This window comes from Crinia signifera, chromosome 4 (assembly GCF_055691185.1).
Source record: "Crinia signifera chromosome 4, ASM5569118v1, whole genome shotgun sequence".
NCBI lineage: Eukaryota > Metazoa > Chordata > Amphibia > Anura > Myobatrachidae > Crinia > Crinia signifera.
In genome coordinates, this window is record NC_139220.1 from 329,151,780 (window position 1) to 329,168,002 (window position 16,223).

Below are 16,223 nucleotides of genomic sequence, written 5' to 3' on the forward strand. Positions count from 1 at the left end.
CTGCGGATTGGCAGAGGATGGCCGTGCATTCCACAATGTACCGAGTGCTGGAAAGTCTGTACATTGTGTGACACTGCTGCGGATTGGCAGAGAATGGCCGTGTATTCCGCAATGTACCGAGTGTTGGAAAGTCTGTATATTGTGTGACACGGCTGCGGATTGGCAGAGAATGGCCGTGTATTCCACAATGTGCGGCAGTATCCCACAAAACAGATCCGAGTAAAAAAAGTTGGATCTCACAGACTTCAGTGCCGGCATTGAATAAACGAGCTAATTTTTCCCCTGTCGGGAGGTATCGGCACAGATTGAACACCCCCCAAAATTTATAAAGCTTACCTTACATCAGGGATATACTGAGTTTGAGTCTACACCGGAAGGTAACATTTATGTCTTTGTGTCTGATGACGGTTGGAATAAAGGGAAACGTTATATAAGGGTGACGGACTATCTGACTTATAGCGTGTACACATGGTAAGATTTGGCTTCTGATGTTCCCGAAATAGTCGCATATCGCAATCAAATCGCATGCTTTTTTAGGGCTTGCGAGCTTGATGCGCTGCCGATGCGTGCTCCCGTGTGAGAGCAAATCAGCAGCCAGATAGAGAGGGCAGGCAACACTATATAGTCTAAATTGTGCCCCTCTGGCATGCTGTGAGATGCGAGTCCCATCGCAGTCGCATCGGGACTCGCATCTCACAGCAGGATCTGCTGTGTGTACACACCTTCAGTGAGACCAGTCTGTGAGTGCTGCCAATTTACACCAGTATATGGGAGTTATTCCTATAACCATTGTCTCCTTATACTCAGGTGCAGATCTGTATTGCTGTGACTTGTTGTATGATCTCTGTAACTGGAGGCAGAAATATAACCGGATCCTCCTCTCCCCTCCGGTGTATGTGGGACACTGCGGCCGGCCAGTGATACGGGAGGATAAGGTGACTATAACATTATCTTATCATATTGGGGACTGATCACTACAGCAGGGAATGTGTTATACACTATGTCCAGTATCAATCAGCTGCTGTAATTGTCTGTAGCTAGCGGATTTGCCGGGGGCTATCCAATTATCCTGGACTAGTGTCCTGCTGCTGCTTCGCACAGGTACATGTGTTATAATAACGCTCCCCTGCCCAGACCCCTCCCCCTCACCAGCTGCTCTCCGTCCCAACTACTACTACTGCTTCCGCTGACACCTGAGCGCCCAGACAGCCACAGCCACCCCTTCCCCTCACCAGCTGCTCTCCGTCCCAACTACTACTACTGCTTCCGCTGACACCTGAGCACCCAGACAGCCACCGCCACCCCTTCCCCTCACCAGCTGCTCTCCGTCCGAACTACTACTACTGCTTCCGCTGACACCTGAGCACCCAGACAGCCACAGCCACCCCTTCCCCTCACCAGCTGCTCTCCATCCCAACTACTACTACTGCTTCCGCTGACACCTGAGCACCCAGACAGCCACAGCCACCCCTCCCCCTCACCAGCTGCTCTCCGTCCCAACTACTACTACTGCTTCCGCTGACACCTGAGCGCCCAGACAGCCACAGCCACCCCTTCCCCTCACCAGCTGCTCTCCGTCCCAACTACTACTACTGCTTCCGCTGACACCTGAGCACCAAGACAGCCACAGCCACCCCTTCCCCTCACCAGCTGCTCTCCGTCCCAACTACTACTACTGCTTCCGCTGACACCTGAGCACCCAGACAGCCACAGACACCCCTTCCCCTCACCAGCTGCTCTCTGTCCCAACTACTACTACTGCTTCCGCTGACACCTGAGCACCCAGACAGCAACAGCCACCCCTTCCCCTCACCAGCTGCTCTCTGTCCCAACTGCTACTACTGCTTCCGCTGACACCTGAGCACCCAGACAGCCACAGCCACCCCTTCCCCTCACCAGCTGCTCTCTGTCCCAACTACTACTACTGCTTCCGCTGACACCTGACCACCCAGACAGCCACAGCCACCCCTTCCCCTCACCAGCTGCTCTCTGTCCCAACTACTACTACTGCTTCCGCTGACACCTGAGCACCCAGACAGCCACAGCCACCCCGTCCCCTCACCAGCTGCTCTCTGTCCCAACTACTACTACTGCTTCCGCTGACACCTGAGCGCCCAGACAGCCACAGCCACCCCTTCCCCTCACCAGCTGCTCTCCGTCCCAACTACTACTACTGCTTCCGCTGACACCTGAGCGCCCAGACAGCCACAGCCACCCCTTCCCCTCACCAGCTGCTCTCCGTCCCAACTACTACTACTGCTTCCGCTGACACCTGAGCACCCAGACAGCCACAGCCACCCCTTCCCCTCACCAGCTGCTCTCCGTCCCAACTACTACTACTGCTTCCGCTGACACCTGAGCGCCCAGACAGCCACAGCCACCCCTTCCCCTCACCAGCTGCTCTCCGTCCCAACTGCTACTACTGCTTCTGCTGACACCTGAGCGCCCAGACAGCCACCCCTTCCCCTCACCAGCTGCTCTCCGTCCAAACTACTACTACTGCTTCCGCTGACACCTGAGCACCCAGACAGCCACAGCCACCCCGTCCCCTCACCAGCTGCTCTCCGTCCCAACTACTACTACTTCCGCTGACACCTGAGCGCCCAGACAGCCACAGCCACCCCTCCCCCTCACCAGCTGCTCTCCGTCCCAACTGCTACTACTGCTTCCGCTGACACCTGAGCGCCCAGACAGCCACAGCCAGAGCGCCCAGACAGCCACAGTGCCCAGACAGCCACAGTCACCCCGTCTCCTCACCAGCTGCTCTACGTCCCAACTACTACTACTGCTTCCGCTGACACCTGAGCGCCCAGACAGCCACAGCCACCCCGTCCCCTCACCAGCTGCTCTCCGTCCCAACTACTACTGCTTCCGCTGACACCTGAGCACCCAGACAGCCAGTGGCAGCCACAGCCAGAGTGCCCAGACAGCCACAGTCACCCCTTCCCCTCACCAGCTGCTCTCCATCCCAACTACTACTACTGCTTCCGCTGACACCTGAGCGCCCAGACAGCCACAGCCACCCCTTCCCCTCACCAGCTGCTCTCCGTCCCAACTGCTACTACTGCTTCTGCTGACACCTGAGCGCCCAGACAGCCACAGCCACCCCTTCCCCTCACCAGCTGCTCTCCGTCCAAACTACTACTACTGCTTCCGCTGACACCTGAGCGCCCAGACAGCCACAGCCACCCCTTCCCCTCACCAGCTGCTCTCCGTCCCAACTGCTACTACTGCTTCCGCTGACACCTGAGCGCCCAGACAGCCACAGCCACCCCTTCCCCTCACCAGCTGCTCTCCGTCCCAACTACTACTACTGCTTCCGCTGACACCTGAGCGCCCAGACAGCCACAGCCACCCCTTCCCCTCACCAGCTGCTCTCCGTCCCAACTACTACTACTGCTTCCGCTGACACTTGAGCGCCCAGACAGCCACAGCCACCCCTTCCCCTCACCAGCTGCTCTCCGTCCCAATTACTACTACTGCTTCCGCTGACACCTGAGCGCCCAGACAGCCACCCCTTCACCTCACCAGCTGCTCTCCGTCCCAACTACTACTACTGCTTCCGCTGACACCTGAGCGCCCAGACAGCCACAGCCACCCCTTCCCCTCACCAGCTGCTCTCCGTCCAAACTACTACTACTGCTTCCGCTGACACCTGAGCGCCCAGACAGCCACCGCCACCCCTTCCCCTCACCAGCTGCTCTCCGTCCCAACTGCTACTACTGCTTCCGCTGACACCTGAGCGCCCAGACAGCCACAGCCACCCCTTCCCCTCACCAGCTGCTCTCCGTCGCAACTACTACTACTGCTTCCGCTGACACCTGAGCGCCCAGACAGCCTCAGCCACCCCTTCCCCTCACCAGCTGCTCTCCGTCCCAACTACTACTACTGCTTCCGCTGACACCTGAGCACCCAGACAGCCACAGCCACCCCTTCCCCTCACCAGCTGCTCTCCGTCCCAACTACTACTACTGCTTCCGCTGACACCTGAGCGCCCAGACAGCCGCAGCCACCCCTTCCCCTCACCAGCTGCTCTCCGTCCCAACTACTACTACTGCTTCCGCTGACACCTGAGCGCCCATACAGCCACAGCCACCCCTTCCCCTCACCAGCTGCTCTCCGTCCCAATTACTATTACTGCTTCCGCTGACACCTGAGCACCCAGACAGCCACAGCCACCCCTTCCCCTCACCAGCTGCTCTCTGTCCCAACTACTACTGCTTCCGCTGACACCTGAGCACCCAGGCAGCCACAGCCACCCCTTCCCCTCACCAAATGCTCTCCGTCCCAACTACTACTACTGCTTCCGCTGACACCTGAGCACCCAGACAGCCAGTGGCAGCCACCCCTCCCCCTCACCAGCTGCTCTCCGTCCCAACTACTACTGCTTCCGCTGACATCTGACCACGCAGACAGCCACAGCCAGAGCGCCCAGACAGCCACAGCCACCCCTTCCCCTCACCAGCTGCTCTCCGTCCCAACTACTACTACTGCTTCCGCTGACACCTGAGCACCCAGACAGCCACAGCCACCCCTTCCCCTCACCAGCTGCTCTCCGTCCCAACTACTACTGCTTCCGCTGACACCTGAGCACCCAGACAGCCACAGACACCCCTTCCCCTCACCAGCTGCTCTCTGTCCCAACTACTACTACTGCTTCCGCTGACACCTGAGCACCCAGACAGCCACAGCCACCCCTCCCCCTCACCAGCTGCTCTCCGTCCCAACTACTACTACTGCTTCCGCTGACACCTGAGCACCCAGACAGCCACAGCCACCCCTTCCCCTCACCAGCTGCTCTCCATCCCAACTACTACTACTGCTTCCGCTGACACCTGAGCACCCAGACAGCCACAGCCACCCCTTCCCCTCACCAGCTGCTCTCTATCCCAACTACTACTACTGCTTCCGCTGACACCTGAGCGCCCAGACAGCCACAGCCACCCCTTCCCCTCACCAGCTGCTCTCTGTCCCAACTACTACTACTGCTTCCGCTGACACCTGAGCACCCAGACAGCCACAGCCACCCCTTCCCCTCACCAGCTGCTCTCTGTCCCAACTACTACTACTGCTTCCGCTGACACCTGAACACCCAGACAGCCACAGCCACCCCTTCCCCTCACCAGCTGCTCTCTGTCCCAACTACTACTACTGCTTCCGATGACACCTGAGCACCCAGACAGCCACAGTCACCCCTCACTAGCTGCTCTCCGTCCCAACTACTACTACTGCTTCCGCTGACACCTGAGCGCCCAGACAGCCACAGCCACCCCTTCCCCTCACCAGCTGCTCTCCGTCCCAACTACTACTACTGCTTCCGCTGACACCTGAGCGCCCAGACAGCCACAGCCACCCCTTCCTCTCACCAGCTGCTCTCCGTCCCAATTACTACTACTGCTTCCGCTGACACCTGAGCGCCCAGACAGCCACAGCCACCCCTTCCCCTCACCAGCTGCTCTCCGTCCCAATTACTACTACTGCTTCCGCTGACACCTGAGCGCCCAAACAGCCACAGCCACCCCTTCCCCTCACCAGCTGCTCTCCGTCCCAAGTACTACTACTGCTTCCGCTGACACCTGAGCGCCCAGACAGCCACAGCCACCTCTTCCCCTCACCAGCTGCTCTCCATCCCAACTACTACTACTGCTTCCGCTGACACCTGAGCACCCAGACAGCCACAGCCACCCCTTCCCCTCACCAGCTGCTCTCCGTCCCAACTGCTACTACTGCTTCCGCTGACACCTGAGCGCCCAGACAGCCACAGCCACCCCTTCCCCTCACCAGCTGCTCTCCGTCCCAACTACTACTACTGCTTCCGCTGACACCTGAGCGCCCAGACAGCCACAGCCACCCCTTCCCCTCACCAGCTGCTCTCCGTCCCAACTACAACTACTGCTTCCGCTGACACCTGAGCGCCCAGACAGCCACAGCCACCCCTTCCCCTCACCAGCTGCTCTCCGTCCCAACTACTACTACTGCTTCCGCTGACACCTGAGCGCCCAGACAGCCACAGCCACCCCTTCCCCTCACCAGCTGCTCTCCGTCCCAACTGCTACTACTGCTTCCGCTGACACCTGAGCGCCCAGACAGCCACAGCCACCCCTTCCCCTCACCAGCTGCTCTCCGTCCCAACTACTACTACTGCTTCCGCTGACACCTGAGCACCCAGACAGCCACAGCCACCCCTTCCCCTCACCAGCTGCTCTCCATCCCAACTACTACTACTGCTTCCGCTGACACCTGAGCGCCCAGACAGCCGCAGCCACCCCTTCCCCTCACCAGCTGCTCTCCGTCCCAACTACAACTACTGCTTCCGCTGACACCTGAGCGCCCAGACAGCCACAGCCACCCCTTCCCCTCACCAGCTGCTCTCCGTCCCAACTACTACTACTGCTTCCGCTGACACCTGAGCGCCCAGACAGCCACAGCCACCCCTTCCCCTCACCAGCTGCTCTCCGTCCCAACTGCTACTACTGCTTCCGCTGACACCTGAGCGCCCAGACAGCCACAGCCACCCCTTCCCCTCACCAGCTGCTCTCCGTCGCAACTACTACTACTGCTTCCGCTGACACCTGAGCGCCCAGACAGCCTCAGCCACCCCTTCCCCTCACCAGCTGCTCTCCGTCCCAACTACTACTACTGCTTCCGCTGACACCTGAGCGCCCAGACAGCCACAGCCACCCCTTCCCCTCACCAGCTGCTCTCCGTCCCAACTACTACTACTGCTTCCGCTGACACCTGAGCGCCCAGACAGCCTCAGCCACCCCTTCCCCTCACCAGCTGCTCTCCGTCCCAACTACTACTACTGCTTCTGCTGACACCTGAGCACCCAGACAGCCACAGCCACCCCTTCCCCTCACCAGCTGCTCTCCGTCCCAACTACTACTACTGCTTCCGCTGACACCTGAGCACCCAGACAGCCACAGCCACCCCTTCCCCTCACCAGCTGCTCTCCGTCCCAACTACAACTACTGCTTCCGCTGACACCTGAGCGCCCAGACAGCCACAGCCACCCCTTCCCCTCACCAGCTGCTCTCCGTCCCAACTACTACTACTGCTTCCGCTGACACCTGAGCGCCCAGACAGCCACAGCCACCCCTTCCCCTCACCAGCTGCTCTCCGTCCCAACTACTACTACTGCTTCCGCTGACACCTGAGCGCCCAGACAGCCGCAGCCACCCCTTCCCCTCACCAGCTGCTCTCCGTCCCAACTACTACTACTGCTTCCGCTGACACCTGAGCACCCAGACAGCCCCAGCCACCCCTTCCCCTCACCAGCTGCTCTCCGTCCCAACTACTACTACTGCTTCCGCTGACACCTGAGCGCCCAGACAGCCTCAGCCACCCCTTCCCCTCACCAGCTGCTCTCCGTCCCAACTACTACTACTGCTTCCGCTGACACCTGAGCACCCAGACAGCCACAGCCACCCCTTCCCCTCACCAGCTGCTCTCTGTCCCAACTACTACTGCTTCCGCTGACACCTGAGCACCCAGGCAGCCACAGCCACCCCTTCCCCTCACCAGCTGCTCTCCGTCCCAACTACTACTACTGCTTCCGCTGACACCTGAGCGCCCAGACAGCCGCAGCCACCCCTTCCCCTCACCAGCTGCTCTCCGTCCCAACTACTACTACTGCTTCCGCTGACACCTGAGCGCCCAGACAGCCACAGCCACCCCTTCCCCTCACCAGCTGCTCTCCGTCCCAATTACTATTACTGCTTCCGCTGACACCTGAGCACCCAGACAGCCACATCCACCCCTTCCCCTCACCAGCTGCTCTCTGTCCCAACTACTACTGCTTCCGCTGACACCTGAGCACCCAGGCAGCCACAGCCACCCCTTCCCCTCACCAACTGCTCTCCGTCCCAACTACTACTACTGCTTCCGCTGACACCTGAGCACCCAGACAGCCAGTGGCAGCCACCCCTCCCCCTCACCAGCTGCTCTCCGTCCCAACTACTACTGCTTCCGCTGAAATCTGACCACGCAGACAGCCACAGCCAGAGCGCCCAGACAGCCACAGCCACCCCTTCCCCTCACCAGCTGCTCTCCGTCCCAACTACTACTACTGCTTCCGCTGACACCTGAGCACCCAGACAGCCACAGCCACCCCTTCCCCTCACCAGCTGCTCTCCGTCCCAACTACTACTACTGCTTCCGCTGACACCTGAGCACCCAGACAGCCACAGCCACCCCTTCCCCTCACCAGCTGCTCTCCGTCCCAACTACGACTGCTTCCGCTGACACCTGAGCACCCAGACAGCCACAGCCACCCCTTCCCCTCACCAGCTGCTCTCCGTCCCAACTACTACTACTGCTTCCGCTGACACCTGAGCGCCCAGACAGCCACAGCCAGAGCGCCCAGACAGCCACAGCCACCCCTTCCCCTCACCAGCTGCTCTCCGTCCCAACTACTACTACTGCTTCCGCTGACACCTGAGCACCCACACAGCCACAGCCACCCCTTTCCCTCACCAGCTGCTCTCTGTCCCAACTACTACTACTGCTTCCGCTGACACCTGAGCGCCCAGACAGCCACCCCTTCCCCTCACCAGCTGCTCTCCGTCCCAACTACTACTACTGCTTCCGCTGACACCTGAGCACCCAGACAGCCACAGCCACCCCTTCCCCTCACCAGCTGCTCTCCATCCCAACTACTACTACTGCTTCTGCTGACACCTGAGCACCCAGACAGCCACAGCCACCCCTTCCCCTCACCAGCTGCTCTCTATCCCAACTACTACTACTGCTTTCGCTGACACCTGAGCGCCCAGACAGCCACAGCCACCCCTTCCCCTCACCAGCTGCTCTCTGTCCCAACTACTACTACTGCTTCCGCTGACACCTGAGCACCCAGACAGCCACAGCCACCCCTTCCCCTCACCAGCTGCTCTCTGTCCCAACTACTACTACTGCTTCTGCTGACACCTGAGCGCCCAGACAGCCACAGCCACCCCTCACCAGCTGCTCTCCGTCCCAACTACTACTACTGCTTCTGCTGACACCTGAGCACCCAGACAGCCACAGTCACCCCTTCCCCTCACCAGCTGCTCTCCGTCCCAACTGCTACTACTGCTTCCGCTGACACCTAAAACGCCCAGACAGCCACAGTCACCCCTTCCCCTCACCAGCTGCTCTCCGTCCCAACTGCTACTACTGCTTCCGCTGACACCTGAGCGCCCAGACAGCCACAGCCACCCCTTCCCCTCACCAGCTGCTCTCCGTCCCAACTGCTACTACTGCTTCCGCTGACACCTGAGCGCCCAGACAGCCACAGCCACCCCTTCCCCTCACCAGCTGCTCTCCGTCCCAACTGCTACTACTGCTTCCGCTGACACCTGAGCGCCCAGACAGCCACAGCCACCCCTTCCCCTCACCAGCTGCTCTCCGTCCCAACTACTACTACTGCTTCCACTGACACCTGAGCGCCCAGACAGCCACAGCCACCCCTTCCCCTCACCAGCTGCTCTCTGTCCCAACTACTACTACTGCTTCTGCTGACACCTGAGCGCCCAGACAGCCACAGCCACCCCTCACCAGCTGCTCTCCGTCCCAACTACTACTACTGCTTCTGCTGACACCTGAGCACCCAGACAGCCACAGCCACCCCTTCCCCTCACCAGCTGCTCTCTGTCCCAACTACTACTACTGCTTCTGCTGACACCTGAGCGCCCAGACAGCCACAGCCACCCCTCACCAGCTGCTCTCCGTCCCAACTACTACTACTGCTTCTGCTGACACCTGAGCGCCCAGACAGCCACAGCCACCCCTTCCCCTCACCAGCTGCTCTCCGTCCCAACTACTGCTTCCGCTGACACCTGAGCACCCAGACAGCCACAGCCACCCCTTCCCCTCACCAGCTGCTCTCCATCCCAACTACTACTGCTTCCGCTGACACCTGAGCACCCAGACAGCCACAGCCACCCCTTCCCCTCACCAGCTGCTCTCCATCCCAAATACTACTACTGCTTCCGCTGACACCTGAGCGCCCAGACAGCCACAGCCACCCCTTCCCCTCACCAGCTGCTCTCCGTCCCAACTACTACTACTGCTTCCGCTGACACCTGAGCACCCAGACAGCCACAGCCACCCCTTCCCCTCACCAGCTGCTCTCTGTCCCAACTACTACTACTGCTTCCGATGACACCTGAGCACCCAGACAGCCACAGTCACCCCTCACCAGCTGCTCTCCGTCCCAACTACTACTACTGCTTCCGCTGACACCTGAGCACCCAGACAGCCACAGCCACCCCTTCCCCTCACCAGCTGCTCTCCATCCCAACTACTACTACTGCTTCTGCTGACACCTGAGCACCCAGACAGCCACAGCCACCCCTTCCCCTCACCAGCTGCTCTCTATCCCAACTACTACTACTGCTTCCGCTGACACCTGAGCGCCCAGACAGCCACAGCCACCCCTTCCCCTCACCAGCTGCTCTCTGTCCCAACTACTACTACTGCTTCCGCTGACACCTGAGCACCCAGACAGCCACAGCCACCCCTTCCCCTCACCAGCTGCTCTCTGTCCCAACTACTACTACTGCTTCTGCTGACACCTGAGCGCCCAGACAGCCACAGCCACCCCTCACCAGCTGCTCTCCGTCCCAACTACTACTACTGCTTCTGCTGACACCTGAGCACCCAGACAGCCACAGCCACCCCTTCCCCTCACCAGCTGCTCTCTGTCCCAACTACTACTACTGCTGACACCTGAGCGCCCAGACAGCCACAGCCACCCCTTCCCCTCACCAGCTGCTCTCCGTCCCAACTACTACTACTGCTTCTGCTGACACCTGAGCGCCCAGACAGCCACAGCCACCCCTTCCCCTCACCAGCTGCTCTCCGTCCCAACTACTGCTTCCGCTGACACCTGAGCACCCAGACAGCCACAGCCACCCCTTCCCCTCACCAGCTGCTCTCCATCCCAACTACTACTACTGCTTCCGCTGACACCTGAGCACCCAGACAGCCACAGCCACCCCTTCCCCTCACCAGCTGCTCTCCATCCCAAATACTACTACTGCTTCCGCTGACACCTGAGCGCCCAGACAGCCACAGCCACCCCTTCCCCTCACCAGCTGCTCTCCGTCCCAACTACTACTACTGCTTCCGCTGACACCTGAGCACCCAGACAGCCACAGCCACCCCTTCCCCTCACCAGCTGCTCTCTGTCCCAACTACTACTACTGCTTCCGATGACACCTGAGCACCCAGACAGCCACAGTCACCCCTCACCAGCTGCTCTCCGTCCCAACTACTACTACTGCTTCCGCTGACACCTGAGCACCCAGACAGCCACAGCCACCCCTTCCCCTCACCAGCTGCTCTCCGTCCCAACTACTACTACTGCTTCCGCTGACACCTGAGCGCCCAGACAGCCACAGCCACCCCTTCCTCTCACCAGCTGCTCTCTGTCCCAACTACTACTACTGCTTCTGCTGACACCTGAGCACCCAGACAGCCACAGCCACCCCTTCCCCTCACCAGCTGCTCTCTGTCCCAACTACTACTACTGCTGACACCTGAGCGCCCAGACAGCCACAGCCACCCCTTCCTCTCACCAGCTGCTCTCCGTCCCAACTACTACTACTGCTTCTGCTGACACCTGAGCGCCCAGACAGCCACAGCCACCCCTTCCCCTCACCAGCTGCTCTCCGTCCCAACTACTGCTTCCGCTGACACCTGAGCACCCAGACAGCCACAGCCACCCCTTCCCCTCACCAGCTGCTCTCCATCCCAACTACTACTACTGCTTCCGCTGACACCTGAGCACCCAGACAGCCACAGCCACCCCTTCCCCTCACCAGCTGCTCTCCATCCCAAATACTACTACTGCTTCCGCTGACACCTGAGCGCCCAGACAGCCACAGCCACCCCTTCCCCTCACCAGCTGCTCTCCGTCCCAACTACTACTACTGCTTCCGCTGACACCTGAGCACCCAGACAGCCACAGCCACCCCTTCCCCTCACCAGCTGCTCTCTGTCCCAACTACTACTACTGCTTCCGATGACACCTGAGCACCCAGACAGCCACAGTCACCCCTCACCAGCTGCTCTCCGTCCCAACTACTACTACTGCTTCCGCTGACACCTGAGCACCCAGACAGCCACAGCCACCCCTTCCCCTCACCAGCTGCTCTCCGTCCCAACTACTACTACTGCTTCCGCTGACACCTGAGCGCCCAGACAGCCACAGCCACCCCTTCCTCTCACCAGCTGCTCTCCGTCCCAATTACTACTACTGCTTCCGCTGACACCTGAGCGCCCAGACAGCCACAGCCACCCCTTCCCCTCACCAGCTGCTCTCCGTCCCAATTACTACTACTGCTTCCGCTGACACCTGAGCGCCCAAACAGCCACAGCCACCCCTTCCCCTCACCAGCTGCTCTCCGTCCCAAGTACTACTACTGCTTCCGCTGACACCTGAGCGCCCAGACAGCCACAGCCACCCCTTCCCCTCACCAGCTGCTCTCTATCCCAACTACTACTACTGCTTCCGCTGACACCTGAGCACCCAGACAGCCAGAGACACCACCGCGTGCAATGTGACCCACGCAGCCCAATCAGCTGTGCAGTCCCAGCATGCGGCCCATTAATGGGGTTGCTGGGACTCTTAGTTCTGCAGCAAAACCAATAGTTAAATAAAAGCACACTGACAAGAAAAGTAAAACTTTATATCAAACAGAGCCCATTCATACATACTTACCTATCTAGATTGAGGATCGGTCCCATTGTCCACTAGAATTCCAGTATTGGTACCTGTGGAGGCGAATCATCCTTACATCTCCTAGGTGTGGGTCGGTCCTCTTCGTTCCATGTAGGCATCCACGTACTTAGCAAAATAAACAAACGCCGGTACCCGAGCCAGCACGGACACGGAGGAGACGCAGGATGACTATATTTACATCCTGCGGCTCCTCCCCCGAATAGCGCTATTGGCCACCTAGCGGCCAATCAGGAGCACTAACATGTATATAAAGGGGTATCTAGGTGACGGCTCCATCATAGTATCTTACATATTACTCTGTGTATCAGGTTAGTGTATATAAAGGGGTATCTAGGTGACAGCTCCATCATAGTATCTTACATATTACTCTATGCAGCAGGTTAGTGTATATAATGGGGTATCTAGGTGACGGCTCCATCATAGTATCTTACATATTACTCTGTACAGCAGGTTAGTGTATATAATGGGGTATCTAGGTGACGGCTCCATCATAGTATCTTACATATTACTCTGTGCAGCAGGTTAGTGTATATAAAGGGGTATCTAGGTGACCGCTCCAACATAGTATCTTACATATCACTCTGTGCAGCAGGTTAGTGTATATAAAGGGGTATCTAGGTGACAGCTCCATCATAGTATCTTACATATTACTCTGTGCAGCAGGTTAGTGTATATAAAGGAGTATCTAGGTGTCGGCTCCATCATAGTATGTTACATATTACTCTGTGTATCAGGTTAGTGTATATAAAGGGGTATCTAGGTGACAGCTCCATCATAGTATCTTACATATTACTCTGTGCAGCAGGTTAGTGTATATAAAGGGGTATCTAGGTGACAGCTCCAACATAGTATCTTACATATCACTCTGTGCAGCAGGTTAGTGTATATAAAGGGGTATCTAGGTGACAGCTCCATCATAGTATCTTACATATTACTCTGTGCAGCAGGTTAGTGTATATAAAGGAGTATCTAGGTGTCGGCTCCATCATAGTATGTTACATATTACTCTGTGTATCAGGTTAGTGTATATAAAGGGGTATCTAGGTGACAGCTCCATCATAGTATCTTACATATTACTCTGTACAGCAGGTTAGTGTATATAATGGGGTATCTAGGTGACGGCTCCATCATAGTATCTTACATCTTACATATTACTCTGTGCAGCAGGTTAGTGTATATAAAGTGGTATCTAGGTGACAGCTCCATCATAGTATCTTACATATTACTCTGTGCTGCTGGTTAGTGTATATAAAGGGGTATCTAGGTGACAGATCCATCATAGTATCTTACATATTACTCTGTACAGCAGGTTAGTGTATATAAAGGGGTATCTAGGTGACAGCTCCATCATAGTATCTTACATATTGCTCTGTGCAGCAGGTTAGTGTATATAAAGGGGTATCTAGGTGACAGCTGCATCACAGTATCTTACATATTACTCTGTGCAGCAGGTTAGTGTATATAAAGTGGTATCTGGGTGACGGCTCCATCATAGTATCTTACATATTACTCTGTGCAGCAGGTTATTGTATATAAAGGGGTATCTAGGTGACAGCTCCATCATAGTATCTTACATATTACTCTGTGCAGCAGGTTATTGTATATAAAGGGGTATCTATGTGACAGCTCCATCATAGTATCTTGCATATTACTCTGTGGAGCAGGTTAGTGTATATAAAGGGGTATATAGGTGACAGCTCCATCATAGTATCTTACATATTACTCTGTGCAGCAGGTTAGTGTATATAAAGGGATATCTAGGTGACAGCTCCATCATAGTATCTTACATATTGCTCTGTGCAGCAGGTTAGTGTATATAAAGGGGTATCTAGGTGACAGCTGCATCATAGTATCTTACATATTACTCTGTGCAGCAGGTTAGTGTATATAAAGTGGTATCTGGGTGACAGCTCCATCATAGTATCTTACATATTACTCTGTGCAGCAGGTTATTGTATATAAAGGGGTATCTAGGTGACAGCTCCATCATAGTATCTTACATATTACTCTGTGCAGCAGGTTAGTGTATATAAAGGGGTATCTAGGTGACAGCTCCATCATAGTATCTTACATATTACTCTGTGCAGCAGGTTAGTGTATATAAAGGGGTATCTAGGTGACGGCGCCATCATAGTATCTTACATATTACTCTGTACAGCAGGTTAGTGTATATAAAGGGGTATCTAGGTGACAACTCCATCATAGTATATTACATATTACTCTGTACAGCAGGTTAGTGTATATAAAGGGATATCTAGGTGACAGCTCCATCATAGTATCTTACATATTACTCTGTGCAGCAGGTTAGTGTATATAAAGGGGTATCTAGGTGACGGCTCCATCATAGTATCTTACATATTACTCTGTGCATCAGGTTAGTGTATATAAAGGGGTATCTAGCTGACAGCTCCATCATAGTATCTTACATATTACTCTGTGCAGCAGGTTAGTGTATATAAAGGGGTATCTAGGTTACAGCTCCATCATAGTATCTTACATATTACTCTGTGCAGCAGGTTAGTGTATATAAAGGGGTATCTAGGTGACCGCTCCATCATAGTATCTTACATATTACTCTGTGCAGCAGGTTAGTGTATATAAAGGGGTATCTAGGTGACAGCTCCATCATAGTATCTTACATATTACTCTGTGCAGCAGGTTAGTGTATATAAAGGAATATCTAGGTGACGGCTCCATCATAGTATCTTACATATTACCCTGTGCAGCAGGTTAGTGTATATAAAGGGGTATCTAGGTGACGGCTCCATCATAGTATCTTACATATTACTCTGTACATCAGGTTAGTGTATATAAAGGGGTATCTAGGTGACATCTCCATCATAGTATCTTACATATTACTCTGTGCAGCAGGTTAGTGTATATAAAGGGGTATCTAGGTGACAGCTCCATCATAGTATCTTACATATTACTCTGTGCAGCAGGTTAGTGTATATAAAGGGGTATCTAGGTGACAGCTCCATCATAGTATCTTACATATTACTCTATGCAGCAGGTTAGTGTATATAAAGGGGTATCTAGGTGACAGCTCCATCATAGTATCTTACATATTACTCTGTGCAGCAGGTTAGTGTATATAAAGGGGTATCTAGGTGACAGCTCCATCATAGTATCTTACATATTACTCTGTGCAGCAGGTTAGTGTATATAAAGGGGTATCTAGGTGACAGCTCCATCATAGTATCTTACATATTACTCTGTGCAGCAGGTTAGTGTATATAAAGGAATATCTAGGTGACGGCTCCATCATAGTATCTTACATATTACCCTGTGCAGCAGGTTAGTGTATATAAAGGGGTATCTAGCTGACGGCTCCATCATAGTATCTTACATATTACTCTGTGCAGCAGTTTAGTGTATACAAAGGGGTATCTAGGTGACAGCTCCATCATAGTATCTTACATATTACTCTGTGCAGCAGGTTAGTGTATATAAAGGGGTATCTAGGTGACAGCTCCATCATAGTATCTTACATATT